This window comes from Trichomycterus rosablanca, chromosome 19 (assembly GCF_030014385.1).
Source record: "Trichomycterus rosablanca isolate fTriRos1 chromosome 19, fTriRos1.hap1, whole genome shotgun sequence".
Lineage (NCBI taxonomy): Eukaryota > Metazoa > Chordata > Actinopteri > Siluriformes > Trichomycteridae > Trichomycterus > Trichomycterus rosablanca.
In genome coordinates this window covers 7,369,677-7,383,933 of record NC_086006.1, presented here as the reverse complement: position 1 = coordinate 7,383,933, position 14,257 = coordinate 7,369,677, and the positions used below count along the sequence as shown (strand labels likewise).

At 42.6% G+C, this 14,257-nt stretch overlaps 1 protein-coding gene across 2 annotated transcripts in view; it reads left to right on the top strand.

Moving 5' to 3' along the window:
• The window catches only part of rerea (arginine-glutamic acid dipeptide (RE) repeats a), a 238,821-nt gene that overhangs the window by 52,107 nt on the left and 172,457 nt on the right, over positions 1-14,257 (top strand). The window lies entirely within an intron of this gene.

Below are 14,257 nucleotides of genomic sequence, written 5' to 3'. Positions count from 1 at the left end.
ACCAAGCGTAAATCACACTAGCGACCGTCTAGCCCCCTTCTGCACACACACATTAACACTAATGCATGCTGCACTCTCTCTTAAAAAACTAAAAACTCACATCAGCTACTCAGCAAAGCAATCAGCAGGATTCTCTTCAGCATTAATGTTGTTGACTGTGAGCTCAGGCCAGATTGTATCAGAGTGGATCACTTATTTTACTCTCCTTTAAAAGCTGTCAGTCACCTATTAAAACATTGCTTTTAAAAAGCCGTTCATCACTCCGACCTTGACTTGATGTTACGTAAGTGTAGCTTTCTCACACTCCTCATTAACGAGCTCTGCTGTTTACAAGTGTTGATGATTGTTTATGGTAGGCCGCTTGTCATGAATTTAAAGCAGCACTTGGCAAGTCGGTGATGACGTTGTATGATATGGAATGGAATATTAATCCAGTTTTTTTCTCTCAGTTTTAAAATGAAGAATGTGGATCAATTTCTCAGATGATTTATGAACATGAAATTTATTTACAACATTCAGCTAGATTAAAGGAAGGCATAATGTTTAAACCCGTAAATAATATATACGCCTTTGAAATAGATGGGAATAACATGAATAGATGAGTGTATGAATTAATAGATGGATAGATCAGTGGAAGCATCATGTGTATTTATAGCTGCATCAGTGGATGGGTGGAAAGGTAGATGCATTGATGGATGGATGGATAATATGAATAGACAGCTGTTTAGATGGGTGGATGGATGGGTGAGTAGAGAATGTATGAATAGTTAGCTGCATAGATCGATGATAGGAGGGTTGAGACTGTATGAATAGATAGCTGCATGGTTGGATGGCTGGATAGATATATGGTTGGGTTGAGTGAGTGAATTGATAGCTTCTTATGTGGATTGGATGTGTTGAGAATGTATGGATGGGTGAGTGTGTGAGAATGTATGAATAGATAGCTGCATGGATGGAAGGTTGGGTTGGTGGGTAAATGAGAATGGATGGATGGATTTGCATTAGTATGGATGGGTGGACTGGTAGGTTGAGAATGTATGGATGGATGCATAAATGGATGGGTGGATGGATGATTTGTGTATGTATAGATAAGTGGGTGGTTGGGTGGGGAGATTGGATGGATGGATTGCGTTGAGTATAGATACATGGGGTCTGAGTGGATGGTTGGATGGATTGGGTTGAGAATGAATTGATGGGTTGGGTTGGATGGATAGTTGCATGGATTGGGTTGAGGATGGATGGATGAATTGGGTTGAGGGATGGATGGTTGGGTTGAGGATGGATGGATGGATGAATGAATTGGGTTGAGAATGGATGGATGTGTTTTGGATGGATGGTTGGGTTGAGGATGGATGGATGAATGAATGAATTGAGTTGAGAATGGATGGATGTGTTTTGGATGGATGGATTGGGTTGAGGATGGATGGATGGTGTTGAGGATGGATGGATGAATGAATTGGGTTGAGAATGGATGGATGTGTTTTGGATGGATGGATTGGGTTGAGAATGGATAGATGGATGTGTGGTTAAGTCGGTGAGTGGAATGAGTGGATGTATGGATGGGTGGATGGATGTTGATAATGTATGGATGGTTGGGTGGCTGATTTGAGAGTGTATGTATGGATTAGTGGGTGGATGGATTGAGATGGAATGTATGAATGGAGGCATAAATGGATGGTTGGGTAACTTGATAATGAATCTGGGTTAGAAATAGCTGGCTGAATGGATTGGGTTAAGGATAGATTGATGATTTGATGATGGATGGATGGATGGATGGATGGGGTTAAGGATGGATGAATGGGTGGGTAGATTAATTGACAATGTATGCATGGAGGCATGGATGGGTGGGTAATTTGAGAATGTATGTATGGAGGGATTTGGTTGAGAATGGATGGGTGGATGATTTGAGGATGGATTGGGTTGAGAATAGATGGAGGGATGGGTAGATTAATTGACAGTGTAAACATGGGTGGGTAATTAGAGAATGTTTTTAGAGTAGATAGCTGCTTATATGGATGGATGGATGGATGGATAAACATGAAAGATTGGTAATTGGTTGCAGTAATATATGAATTTGCTTTATCAAAGATTCACCAGTAAATCTTCAAAGAATTTATCGTTTGATTAATGCTGTCGGTTAAAAAGCTCTTTTACATTCATTGTGCAGCTCTTTCATGGAAAAATGTACTTAGCTGTGCATCAAGTAGGTCCCAATGCACCAAATGTCCATGGAAGAGAGAAATACTGGTTCCAGTTAGTGAGAATTGCTGCCTGTGTGTGTTTTTTCATGGTGAGAACAGCAGTGTGTGTAGAAGGATTGTGTGAACATTGCTTCAATAGCTGCAGGAGTAAAAAAATAAGCTATATCATGCAAAAAGCCACACTTCACACACACACACACCGCTGCTACGGGATGTCATTTGCACCACGCGGTGAAACGTGTTTTTTAATTACACGCTCATTATTTGCAGCACACTATCAGTTTAGCCCAGATTTAATGTAACACTGTCTCTCCTGTAGCCGAGTGAATAACAGGAAGGACTCGAGTGCTTTCGAGCTCTCACGGGTTTTCTAGCTGCTGCCATCTCTCTGCAGGATGGGTCTCAATCTCTCTTATTGTAATAGGAAATAAGTCTGACCTTGGGAACGGGATGGGCTGGAGCTGGGCTGATGTATGGGCTCTGTGCATAGGCCGGCAGTAACTGAAAGCTGTGTTTTTATTTCCTTACACAGGGCACCGTGTCAAGCCGTATAAGTGGGTTCATTTTTCCAGCTCTGCTACCACCCCCTTCCCCCACCCCCCGTCTCTCTGGATGCTCGCTAGGAATGCTAAATGTCAGGCGCCGGGCTAGTGGAGTCACTCGCATACACATATTAGTCTTGATAGGTGTATCAGCGAATAAAAGGTGAGTGCATACAAGGGATGGTTATTTTAACCTTTATTGCTATACAGATAACAGCTTGGAAAATAAATAGAATTCTAAAAATGAGATTATATTATCAGGCTGATTGTTAGTAACAAACTGCTAACAAACAACTGAAATTATTTCAATTTATTCTTAGCCATAACTACCTTATTTTCATCCTGAAATGAAATGAGATGCGAGCGCAGAAATCACCCGTCTGCACTGTGTAATACAGACCACCGTTGTCCCGAATTTCGACTCCTTCAAATTAACATGGTGTGCTTGTGGCATATCGATACAAAAAATATTTCCAACAATTCTCTCTCAACTCTCTCTCAGCGTTGAATTCGAACCTGGATCTCAGGGGTTGTTGACTAAAATCAAAGGGTCAGTGGTCAGCAAGGGTCATTTGTGTGGCTCCGCAATCCAATATGTTTAGTCCACCAGTGTGGATACCTGAGTTTGTGTCTCAATGGTGCTACCAGTCTGGACGGGCACTCATCGGAAACAAGTGGGTATGTAGAAAAGAGAAAAGTTATGCTGCTGCTGCAACAGTAGCTCCTAATATCTGGTGGAGGTGATTGCTGTGTGGCAAAGAAACAGAGAGCCGAGCATATATAGTGAAACTCTGTAAGACTCCCTTGCTGGTTGGTGGAAAGAAGCAGTCTGCAGCTTTACATCTACAAGGGTGTTGTGAGTTCATGAGGGAAGTTGGATATTTCCAAATTAGGAGACTGTATAAGGGGGGGAAAATATGCTAATGGTTGGCTGGTGGGCTCATGGTGGGCTGGTCGCTCACTTTGTATGGAAAATGCTAGTTTAGTGACTTGCTGGTGATGGCATGAATCCCTACACAAGGTGACACTCCGAGTCGACTCGTATCAGTAAGTACTGCATCACCTCGACCTCTCAACGGTCTCTCTATCAATCCTGAAAGCAACTCGCTCTACATTGTATCTCCCTGCGATTCTCCAAGACTCATTTCAGGCCAGCTTGGAAATAGAGCACTGGACGGAGATGTTGATGTCAGCAGAGCTCTGGATCCATACGTCAGGCTCGGCAGCAGAGCCATTAGATCGATGCTGGTACTTTTGAAAACCAGGAAGCTCAGATTTGGCTACATGGGTTATGAAATACAGACCGGTGGCGGCAGTATGAAGGATATCGAGTGCAGATAAATCCAGACGGGTCGTCAGTATGATCAAAGGAAGCAATTAACATCAAAGATGAATGACTGAACAGGTTCAGTTCACCTTGATTTTGGTCTGGTTGGCAAAAGCAAATGATCTGTGGTGCAGGAACTGTAGACGGTGGTCTGCAGATGTGGGATTTCAAGCAGTTCAGTCAGCTAGGATTAATTTAAGCTCATTTTAGCAGTATATATGGGTGTAAATAAATAGCCACTGGATAGATGCTGGTGTGCTTTTTAAAACCAGAAAGCTCAGATTTGGCTACATCGGTTATGAAATACAGACTGGTGGTGGCAGTAGGAAGCATATTGAGGGCAGATAAATCCAGACAGGTCTTCTGTATGATCAAGGGAAGTAATTAACATCAAAGATGAATGACTGACAGGTTCAGTTCACCTTGATTTTGGTCAGGAACTGTGGACAGTGGTCTGCAGATGTGGGAATTCAAGCAGTTCAGTTATCTAGGATTCATTTAAGCTCATTTTTGCAGTATATATGGGTGTATATAAGCATTCCTCTTTTTAAATTTCCTCTGGTATTGCATAATTTTCCACCCTGTGTATTTTTATATTAATAAACAGATCACACAAGGTAGAACATTAGTTAAAACGGCACAAATGTATTTCTTTAAGGAACCGTAATGTAAACATAAAGCTGAATCGAAGGCCTGAATCGGGAGCAAGCAAGGTTAGAAATGATGACCTGCATCTTTAATGAATGCTTCATCCTCAAAAGAAAACAAGAAGGGTGTGCTGAGCGGCTGACGGATCGAAGTGCTGCGTTAATAGAAGCTGCAGTCCTGCTGCCGCACTTTTTCTCTCAAGCTGAGCAAAAAGAGGCGCCACGCTTGGCTAAGCAGCAAGCAGCCAGTCCATTTCTCAAAGGTTAATAGAGCTGCCTCATAATGCTCACTAATCAGAAGCTAATGTGTTTGCTTTCTATTAATACCCGTCCAGGTCAGCGGTGATGAACGGCTACCTTTTGCTCAGGAGGCGTGCCAAACCCGCCACTTTTTGGTTTTCTTGTTTTTGGCCCCGGTCCGTATGCGCAGAGAAGAGCGAGGTCGTTGTGTTAAGTGGAATAAGAAGTGTTTTTTTTTTTTTTTTTTTACAGGCAGAGCAGCTATGAATTAGTAATAGGCTGCAAATCCTCCTGAGAGCCCCGGTGACCTGTGGACGAACGGGGAGAGCAGCGTCTGTGTTCTTAAAGAGCACCTAGAAGCTTTTGTTCGTGGCCGTTAGCATTAAATTACTCTGACGTAGAGGGAACGGCATTGTTTGTGCCTTTTATGCTAACCACCAGTGGAATTATCCTTCTTTTGTTTGCAACAGAGACTGATCTGTAAATATGGAAATGAAATGAAAATGTATGTAAAGAAGATTACAGAATATTCTCTGTGTGTATTCTCTCTCTATGTGTGATATATTAGGATGTATTGCTTCCTATACACAACGCTGTAGGCATGATAACAGTAATACTAATAATCTGATAAACTGTAGTAGATTGTGATGTGATTTATTAAGATGTGAGATGTATTTAAGCCCTTAGAGAGCAATGGGGTAGAATTTTGGCTGTACAAATTACAAAAGGATATGGCCAAAAGTATGTGGACGCTGATTCCAAAATCATAGGCTGTAATATGGATTTGCAGAACAGAGTTCCCTCTTTTAGGAAAGTTCCTCTGTGGGAATTTGTCCACATTTAGTAAAAAGAGCAATTTCTAGTCATCTAGGATTCATTGTAAGCTCATTTTAGCAGTATATATGGGTGTAAATAAGTATTTGCCTCTTTAAATTTTCTCTGGAACTGCATAATTTCCACCCTGTGTGATTTTAGATTATTAAACATGTCACACAAGGCAGAATGTTAGTAAAAACAGCACAATTTTATTTCTTTAGGGGCCGTAATGTAAACATATGTATTTAAGCCCTTAGAGAGCAGTGGGGTAGAATTTTGGCTGTACTAATTACAATGGGATATGGCCAAAAGTATGTGGACGCCTGGCCATGAGCTTGTTGAACATTTGATTCCAAAACCATAGGCTGTAATATGTATTTGCAGAACAGATTTCCCTCTTTTAGGAAAGTTCCTCTGTGGGAATTTGTGCATGTTTACTAAAAAGAGCAGTTTCAGTAATCTAGGATTGACATTTTTGCAGTATATGTTGGTGTAAATATGTATTCACCTATTCAAATTTCCTCTGGTATTGCATAATTTTCCACCCTGTGTGATTTCAGATTAATAACACAAGGCAGAACATCAGTAATTTCATTTCTTCAAGAAGCCTTAAGAAGCTGAGAGTTTATTTCTGTGCTTCCTTTCTAAAGACATGATTGAACATAAAAGCAGTGTTAGAAATAATAATCTGGATCTTTAATTTTTCAAATCAAGTAGACAGACTTTATGAATGATTCCCTTCTGCTGCTTCTGTTAAGAGTCGCCACTGCAAATCATTCAAGCCACATTTTAAACCCTATTCTTTTAAATGATTCTCCAGGCCACACGAGGACGATGGGTCCCTGCTTAATCTGGTTCCTCTCAAGGTTTCCCCCTGTAATTTTAAGGGACTTTTGGTCCTGGATGTTGTAAAGCTGCTTTGAGACGATGTCTATTGTAAACAGCGCTATACAAATAAGTTTGACTTGACTTGACAACCCGTCTATTTATCCAGTCTTGGACCGGCGCTAAGGGTGCACTGAAATGGCTTTTACCAATCCACCACAAGACTAATTTGCTCACAAATTGAAAAACTATGATTAATAAATGTATTTGTAATGTAGCTTTAATGACATTACCACTGTTTATAATAGGTAGGAACCTTTCAATAATCTCCAGCGCACCTTCACCAGCAAATTCCTGCTGCAGTTCTCATCATTTCTCCAGCATCTAGAGGTCTTTAATCCTAACCACCGGTGGAAACTAGCAAACCATAAACACCCTGGTTTCACAACGTAAGCTGTAGGCTGTGTTATTTCAAACATTTTTGACTGGCATGTGTTTTACTAATCTGCCGTTCTGCATATGCTGCAGCCTCGCTAAGTGCTTAGACATGTACTGCAAGCTGCGTCATGAGGAGGGAGAGGAGGGATGGATGACACAATGGTGTATGACAGGCGTAGCTTAGTCACAAGATCTGTCGTTGGTGTTGGGTGTTTTGAAAGAGATTCAGAGGATACGGCGGGATTTCTGCGCCGCACAGAGGTCCGCATTGTCAAAGCTTTCTGGAGAAAAGTCAGCAGACTGTATTACACGCTGAGATTTTCACGGCTAGACTTACAGAAAGCCAAAAAAAGGTTAGATGTCTCGGTTACTCATGCACATCCACTCAATCCCAGCCAGCCGTCATCTGCAAGAACAGTGAGATAATTCCACATGAATGCCTCTTAACCTTTTATACTTATCACTTGTTAAAGCAATACTCCATTGGTTTTCCCCCTTTTTTTACACAATTTAGTCATTTTCAAGTCCCCCATTGTAGATCCACTGCTACTTTCACAACCACTGTATGTGCCCCCTTTGACACTGAAATTTCCATTTTCTGCATTTGGCAGATGCCTTTTATTCGTTTTATCAGTTCATGTTTATCTTATTAATATCAAATTTTTTTCGGCATACCCCCCCCCCCCCCCCCCCCCCAATTACTTGATTGTATTACACTTCCTCGCTACTGACTCTGACTTCCACTCCTGACTGAGGACAGTCGTGACTAACACATGCCCCCTCTAACGATGTGCAGTAGCCGACTGCATCTTTTCACCTGCACTAGGCTAGTTCATATGTGGAATAGATTCACGCTCCGAGAGTCACACCCTGATCACATTATCCCTCGTTTCTGTGCGAGCGACATCGATCAGCCAGCCGAGGTCGTAATTGCATCAGTTATAAGAAATCCCCTACCTACGATCCCATGTCATTGTCCGTCTAGGCTCCCAGGCTGGCGGTAGCAAAGCTGAGATCTGAACTCGAGTTATACCATGTTTTACCGCTGCACCACCTGAGCGCCCAGTTTATCTTTTAATGTCTACATCCCAGCATCTGAAAATGCTTCAGTCAACATTAAAACTTGTTTCAGGAATTTCACTGGCCTTCCCGGTTCTCGGATCTGAATCAAGTTCTAAATGTGGTAGAACGAATAATTTGCAGAATGAACGCTCACCTGACAAATCTGCAGCTGTTTTGGGGCGTGGTCAAGTCAACATGGAATAATGAATTTTTCCAACACCTTGCTACAAAGAACTGAGACAGGTCTGAGACCAGTATGGTATTAGCATGGCATTCCTAATAAAGTGGCCAGTGAGCGTATAAACACGCATGCAGGCAAGGACAACCGAAGCATCTGCAGTTGCTTGAGAGCCAAATAAATAAATAAATCTGGGTTTTAATACAGCGATCTAATCCGCTGAGTTAATAACCTTTATCTCTGGTAATTGCAGGGGCCTAAAAGCCCTAACGCTTATGAACAAATGTGTCTCATGGCCCAGAGAGAGTTCACTCTGTGTGTGTGTGTGTGTGTGTGTGTGTGTGTGTGTGTGTGTGTGTGTGTGTGTGTGTGTGTGTGTGTGTGTGTGTGTGTGTGTGTGTGTGTGTGTACAGCGTGGGGGAGAGCAGGCTTTATTTATGAAGCAAAGCACTTATGAAATCAGAGCAGGCAGTATGTTTGGACATGTACTTGATGTATAATTCGCTTGTCAAGCTGTAATGGTGTTTTGTAAATACTGCTAGGACAAAAAAAATGTTCATTTTAACCTCATAAATTCCAAAGACCTGCTGGGGGGGAGGGGGGGGGGGCATCTACTGCTACATACCCTGACCTTGACTGACTAGGGCTGTGCCTAGTACCTAACACACGCCCCCTCTGACACGTGTGCAGTAGCCGCTTCTTTTTATTTGCAAGAGGTGGGTTCACACAGGGAATAGATTCGCATACGGAGAGTCATCTTTGTGCAGGCGCCATCGACCAATTGCAGGGCCTTCCACCCTCAAACATAGCCAGTCGTGTCTGTGTACACGCCTGGCTGGCCAATAGCAGAGCTGAAATACGAACTTGATAGCTCGAAAGCTTGTAACCTTTTGTTTTTGGGGTCTATACATTATCTTAGGTACTGTCTAGTCTTTACCTGGATACATGACTATGGGTGGTTAGCTTCTGTATCTCCTAATATTTATACCCCAGTGAAGAGAGATGTCATAATTGCTTAGAGGGACCTTTTCTCTCTGGTGAATTCTAAATGGTCAATTGTGAATAAAAACATGCTGTAATTCTGCATAAAAACATTTGGGTTGCCAATAACTGATGCCAATACAGGGTTTTAATAAATGTTGGCTTGTTACTGTAATGTAAGTAACATTTCTTTCCATTATTACCAACAGTAGCATTAATTCTACAGCTGTCTGTATATACATAAACACATCCAACAATGAAAGCAGCACAGAGCTGCAGTTTGCTTTGTGTTTTCGTCGTAAGGAAGCTGTAGCAGCTCTGCTGAACGTGAACATGTCAATGTTATCGAACAGGCTCTGTGCAGCAAGGTCCTGATGTTTTTATTTCTGAGCGCTCAGGCTGGGGTTGTATGTTAGTAGCAGAAAGAATGGGTGTATGTGTGTTTTTGGCTGGGGGTCGGACACGATGATGTCTCCAGGGCCTCAAGGCTTATACATTTTAGCAGCGCAAGTGCTTCCATTAAATATCATTGATTCATGTGGCTCACTGAAAGGTGCCATCACATAGACAATGTACTAAACAAAGCAGTTTGTGTTTTATCTATTCTTTTAATCAATTTATTTTTCCTTTGTGTACCAGTGTAAGGTTTTCTTACTTATTATATCAATTAAGGGGTAGCTGCTGTGGGTAAAAAAAGCCAGCAGTGGTGTTCTAATTAGGCATGGTATTTACACAGCCCTAAAAAACAATGAGATAGCATAGAGTAAAGCAATAGAAATACATTTACAACCCTAAAAGCAGTTACCAATATTGTACAGTAAAATATTTTTGAAGAGGTGCTCAGGTGGGTTAGTGCTCGGGTGGCACAACGGTAAAACACACTAGCACACCAGAGCTGAGTTGAACTTGTTGGTTAAAATTTCAGCTCTGCTACCGGGCAGGCTGGGCGCCTACATGAACAATGATTGGCTCGTTCGTAGGGAGGGTGCCAGAGGGGATTCCTCATAACTGATGCAATTATGACCTCTGCTGGCTGATTGATGGCACATGCTCAGAGACTGGGTATAATGGAATCAGGGTGTGTCTCTTCATGCGCAAAGCTGATCCACATATGAACTCGGCTTGTGCAGATAAAATGATGCAGTTGGTACTGCACGCATGTTGGAGGGGGAGTTTGTTCATGGCTCCTCTCGGTCAGAGTGGAAGTCAACATCAGTAGAGAGGAAGTGTAATGCAACTAGATTGGGAGGAAAAATGGGGGCACAGAATTTACGCAACCCTGGAAAAAAATTTGACGGAGTGGACTAAAGCAATAGAAACAGTTTGTGACCCAGGCATGGGTCACAAACAAATGTGACCAGGCATGGTCACATTTGTATGTGTAACAATACAAAATATATATTACAAATATATATACAAATATTGTATATATTTACAAATATTGTCCAGGCATGACTGGATATGTCTGAGGGGGGATGGGGACCGAACAGTCTAGCTATTGATAGGCGCACATGTCAGTGCACCTTAAGTGTTGGTCCCAAGCCTGTATAAAATAAAAAGGGCTACATTAGGACGGGCAGCTGGTATAAAACTGTGCCAAATCGGTGCCAGAAAATCCGAAATTCAGAACCGTATGGATTAGAAATGTCATTTAGGTCTTCAGCACTTCTTTAGTAAGTACAGTGAACACCTGACCACTTGATTGCTGGACATTCTAAATGTAAAGCCTTCACTGTTGTGGGAAGGCTTTGTACTTAATTTTGAAGTGTGAATGGGCATTTGTGATTTCAGGCACTTCCACGATGTTGACAAAAGTATGGACACCTGGTTATGATTTGGCACCTTGTTTTTTTATTTTTTTTACCCCTTTTTCTCCACTTTTAGCGCATCCAATTGTTCAATTAGCATCGTGCTTCCTCTCTGTCTATGCCGAACCCTGCCCTGACGGAGGTGATTGAAGCTAACCCGTATCCCCTCCGAAACACGAGCAGCAGCCAGATGCATCTTTGCCACCCACACATTGACGAGTTTGGCGCCACCTAGCGTTGCATGCGGAGAGACACACCCTAAGGGCACCCTCTCCCATCTCTGTGTAAGCGCCTCCAATCAGCCGGCAGAGAACGCAATCGCATTCTGACAGAGAGAGACCCACATCCGGTTCTTTGTCCCACCCCCCACATGAGCAACCGGCCAATCGTTGCTCATATAGCCACTCAGCTTCGAACCGGTAAAGCAAGGCTGGATTCGATACCACGCTTCTCAGAATCCAGCCCTGGTTGCAGCGCGTTTCTTTTTACCGCTGCGCCACCTGAGCGGCTGAATTGGCACCTTGTTAAGACTGAACCAGTCTGGCTGTGACCATGACAAGGAAGAAACGGTTGATGGATGTTAACGTGTTAGCATCCATGACACTGTACGCCAGTGGAATTTCCAGTTGAGGGGCCTATTTTTTTTTAAATTGGGACATGAACTCCACATGACCGTTTACGTCGTTTCATTATCTTTACCAACCTCCATCACCCCCCCCCCCCCCCCCCCCTTCCTCTTTCCTCAGCATCAGTAGCGCTCACACTGCTCCCGCCCACTACATCCTCAGCTGTCTGTCAAGCTATCTTGGCGAGCGTTAACCAGCTTGATTTGGCCGTCGTCCATTGATATGTATTTATTCCATACGCCCGGCCCCGCTCTTCCCCCTTCCTCTTTCAGCACAATCTTGTCACACATGCGTTTCTCTGTTAAACAAAGCCAGACTGATGCTTTTTAATCTCGCCACCCGTATGCAAACTAACCTAATGTCACCTCCGGCAGATCAGTGCTAGAATGGACTGATTTTTTTTCTTCTTTTCTTCACGTGACCTGTCGTTTTAGCCCGTTAAAAAGTGTCAAGCAGAATCACGAGCTGCAAACGACAGTAATAAACGCAGTAATGATTCGGAGACGATTCCTCTCCAAGCGCTGGAGCAGCTTCCTTAATGAGTTTGGTAATTGGCGTTCTGCAGATCCTCACTCACTGCTTGCTCGCTCACTCGCTTAATATAGGTTTTTTTTTTTCCAGACGTATTGTGTATTGTGCATTAAGTGTTTAGCGCATGCGTCCTCAGCAGCAACGGTGATTTTTACCTGGTACTTTTACACATCCATGCAAGCCATGGGCTAATATTAAATATTCAAACAGCAACAAATATGTATATTAAATTAGATAATGATATCGGATTACACCTAATTGGATTAGGATGCCTTCATTTTAGTCTGGTAATGAGAGAACCATGTTTCCTACTGTACCGAACTGGCTGGTCGCAAATTACCATTAAGTCATAATGTTACTGTGGTCTTATATACAAGGCTTCTTCAAAAAATTTCTGCACTTTTGTCCCCTATATTTTTTTATGTGTTTTTCTCCCAATTTTGTGTAGTCAATTTGCCTTCCGCTGCTGAAGGATCCCCGATTTTTGAGGAGGGTATATTGCTGCTCACGCCTCCTCTGACCCGCGTGCAGCCCTTAGCGGAACCCTTTTCCATTCATGCACTCTGCACAGGCGCCTCTATCTGCCAGTCATGGTCGTTACACAGCGTTTGAAGACCCCGCCCACATAGTCCGGTCATCCCTCCCTGCAGGCACTGCCAATTATGCCTGCTAGATGGTGCCCAGATGACCGCTGGCAATGGCGAGTTTCAAACCGAGGAATTTAGAATCTCGGCGCTGGTGTGCTAGCGGAATATTCCACACTTTTTTCCAGCGTCGTACCAACTTTTTAATGCCATGAGCAAAATCTTTGGTTGACCGTGTAGCCACTGATGCACCACTGCTTTCACATCATCATCACATGCAAATCTTCTTCCCCTTAAAGTTTCTTTGAGCAGTCCAAAAAGGTGGAAATCAGATGGTGCTAAATCCAGACTATAAGCTCTCTCTCAGTCTCTCAGACACGACCAATTACTACTCCTCCCACCCTCACTGTTTCCAACCAAAATATCCAAAGAGTGTCTAAATACTTTTGGATTTAAGTCTTGGTTGGTTGCAACCATAGCTGCCTCTATTCTTCTCTGAAGGCTTTCCACAACATTTTGGAGTGTGTCTGTGTATGTGTGTGTATAATAAGTTAAACATGGGTTGAATTTATCTCATTTCCCGATCCAATTTCCCGTCGCAGGATGTTGCTGGACTTCACAGAATGCCGATCAATCCTTGCGAAAATAGGACTCGGCACCCGTGACATTTTGAGTAAATGGCTTAGAGGGAAGGATATCAGTATCGGATATCAGTCGATATCCAGAGCTCTGATATCTATTGTTTTGAATATGGAAAACAGAATAGGGAAGCCCTCATGGACCAAAATTCAGCGCATGTTCATTATGTAGGTATATCATATAACCAATCATCCACGTATGCCTAATTCACACCGCATATTAAAACAACGGGTTCGCAGCTCGTGTACGATTGCACAGGATCAAATGGCTCATATCAGTTTTAATTTTCCAGTCCAGGCTATGCAGATGTGCGTAATGCAGGGTGACGGGCAGGCTGAAGATGGGCACGACTGTAATGTGATTTTTTTTTTTTTTTTTTTCTCATAGCCCCTGCCCAATAAGCTTGTTATTCCAGTGCTGTATTGTAAATTATTGAATCACGGAAAGATTACATGTAATATTAATAATTACCTGAATATTGTTGATCAACAAATTAAATTTTTTTCCTTTTGGCTGCTCTTGTATTAAGGGTCGCCAGAGCGGATCATTCTGGTTCACTGACTATTATTATATTTACATTTTCGGCATTTAGCAGACGCTTTTATCCAAAGCGACTTACAATACTGTGACAGTGTATTGTTGAAGCAATTAAGGTTTAAGGGCCTTGTTTAAGGACCCAACTATGGCAACCTGGCCATGGTGGGGCTTGAACCAGCGACCTTTTGATTACTAGTCCAGTATCTTAACCACTAGGCCACACCTGTCCTGTTTAATGGTAAGAAAATGCAACAGTGGCATTTTATAATGTTGTT